Below are 2,731 nucleotides of genomic sequence, written 5' to 3'. Positions count from 1 at the left end.
GTCAACGTTCAGTTCATATCCTAGACCCACATCATGTAGGAAGAGATGTGATGTGTGCTTTACTTAACAGCATATCAGAAACCATACAAGGCGAACGATGAAGACATGGACATAACCTCAATAGAACAGGATGAAGATACTGCTATTAAGGAAGCAATGAGAAGAAGCCTACTGGAAATAAAATTCTTTTTGGACTGGATCTTTAACGCTCCTGGTTCCTTATAAAATTAAAAGGCATGTTTGTCATCGGTGCTGCCAAGAACTTGATGCCTTAAATTAGAAAATATATATATATATATTTGTGTGTTTCTGTGTGTTTTTCTTTAGGGAAAGGGGCGGATCAGGCAATTTTGTTAAATATGTGCTATTTTTAGAACCAACTGACCTTTCAGTTTTTTTTTAAACATCTGTTTAAATCTCCTGCAGGCAGTACAGCAAATCCACAGCTGTGCAAAGTCCTACACTCAGCTATGACATCACATACACCCTTTACAAGCAGAGGGAAAGAGAGAGAGAAAAAGAGCGCAAGTCTGAACGTCAGAGAGCTCGTGAGCGTGAGAGAAAAAAAGAAAAAGAGTGGGAAAGAGAACTAGAAGAGCGAGCGAGCGAGAGAACGAGAACGGGGAAGAGAACGAGAGAGAACGACAATGTGAAAGGGAGCGAGAGAGAGAGCGGGACTTAGAGCGCAGAGAGCGCGAAAGAGAGCGTCAAAGAGAACGAGAGAGGGGCAGAGAGCGAAAAAAAGAGTGTCCAAGAGACTGGGATGAAAAGGACAAAGGAAAAGAAGATTGTAGAGAGAAAAGGGATGATCTACGGGAAAAAAGAAATCTGAAAGATGCCATGAAGATAGGAAAACCAAAACTGCAGGAATTACCAGATTTAGATTTCCTTGGAACAATGACCCACATTGTTTTTATTGATTTGGACAACTGGGCCCAGTTTTTTACAATACCAGGATACCTAAACCAGGGAACATTTGTGTGGGGATTTCAAGGAGGGAAGGGCACATGGAAACCTCCAATGGACTGAAAATTATTCAAGCATCTCAACAATACTGGCTGTTTTTCTTTCCTTCACCCTCGCTGCTCTCATCTTAAAAATGCTGCCGACTTTGCCATATGTATTCATGCTGGTCGTTTAGATGAGCGGCTTCCCAAGCAAATTCCTTTTACTGTCCTGTCTGGTGATAAAAGTTTCCTGGAATTGGAGGACCAGTTGAAGAAATGTCAACGTTCAGTTCATATCCTAGACCCACATCATGTAGGAAGAGATGTGATGTGTGCTTTACTTAACAGCATATCAGAAACCATACAAGGCGCACGATGAAGACATGGACATAACCTCAATAGAACAGGATGAAGATACTGCTATTAAGGAAGCAATGAGAAGAAGCCTACTGGAAATAAAATTATTTTTGGACTGGATCTTTAACGCTCCTGGTTCCTTATAAAATTAAAAGGCATGTTTGTCATCGGTGCTGCCAAGAACTTGATGCCTTAAATTAGAAAAAATATATATATATATATTTGTGTGTTTTTCTTTAGGGAAAGGGGCGGATCAGGCAATATTGTTAAATCTGTGCTATTTTTAGAACCAACTGACCTTTCAGTTTTTTTTTAAACATCTGTTTAAATCTCCTGCAGGCAGTACAGCAAATCCACAGCTGTGCAAAGTCCTACACTCAGCTATGACATCACATACACCCTTTACAAGCAGAGGGAAAGAGAGAGAGAAAAAGAGCGCAAGTCTGAACGTCAGAGAGCTCGTGAGCGTGAGAGAAAAAAGAAAAAGAGTGGGAAAGAGAACTAGAAGAGCGAGCGAGAGAACGAGAACGAGAAGAGCACGAGAGAGAACGACAACGTGAAAGGGAGCGAGAGAGAGCGGGACTTAGAGCGCAGAGAGCGCGAAAGAGAGCGGGAGAGAGAGCGTCAAAGAGAACGAGAGAGGGGCAGAGAGCGAGAAAGAGAGCGTCCAAGAGACTGGGATGAAAAGGACAAAGGAAAAGAAGATCGTAGAGAGAAAAGGGATGATCTACGGGAAAAAAGAAATCTGAAAGATGCCATGAAGATAGGAAAACCAAAACTGCAGGAATTACCAGATTTAGATTTCCTTGGAACAATGACCCACATTGTTTTTATTGATTTGGACAACTGGGCCCAGTTTTTTACAATACCAGGATACCTAAACCAGGGAACATTTGTGTGGGGATTTCAAGGAGGGAAGGGCACATGGAAACCTCCAATGGACTGAAAATTATTCAAGCATCTCAACAATACTGGCTGTTTTTTCCTTCACCCTCGCTGCTCTCATCTTAAAAATGCTGCCGACTTTGCCATATGTATTCATGCTGGTCGTTTAGATGAGCGGCTTCCCAAGCAAATTCCTTTTACTGTCCTGTCTGGTGATAAAAGTTTCCTGGAATTGGAGGACCAGTTGAAGAAATGTCAACGTTCAGTTCATATCCTAGACCCACATCATGAAGGAAGAGATGTGATGTGTGCTTTACTTAACAGCATATCAGAAACCATACAAGGCGCACGATGAAGACATGGACATAACCTCAATAGAACAGGATGAAGATGCTGCTATTAAGGAAGCAATGAGAAGAAGCCTACTGGAAATATAATTCTTTTTGGACTGGATCTTTAACGCTCCTGGCTCCTTATAAAATTAAAAGGCATGTTTGTCATCGGTGCTGCCAAGAACTTGATGCCTTAAAATAGAAAAAAAA

The 2,731-nt window shown here is 41.5% G+C and overlaps 1 long non-coding RNA gene across 1 annotated transcript in view; it reads right to left on the bottom strand.

Moving 5' to 3' along the window:
- Positions 1-392: 392 nt before the first annotated feature.
- LOC120927878 overlaps positions 393-2,731 on the bottom strand; it is a 2,890-nt gene continuing 551 nt past the window's right edge. The window contains exon 2 of the long non-coding RNA XR_005747141.1: positions 393-2,236. This is a non-coding gene — a long non-coding RNA (uncharacterized LOC120927878). The remainder of the gene's footprint in view (positions 2,237-2,731) is intronic.

Source organism: Rana temporaria, chromosome 2, assembly GCF_905171775.1.
Source record: "Rana temporaria chromosome 2, aRanTem1.1, whole genome shotgun sequence".
Lineage (NCBI taxonomy): Eukaryota > Metazoa > Chordata > Amphibia > Anura > Ranidae > Rana > Rana temporaria.
This window is presented reverse-complemented; position numbering and strand designations above follow the sequence as displayed.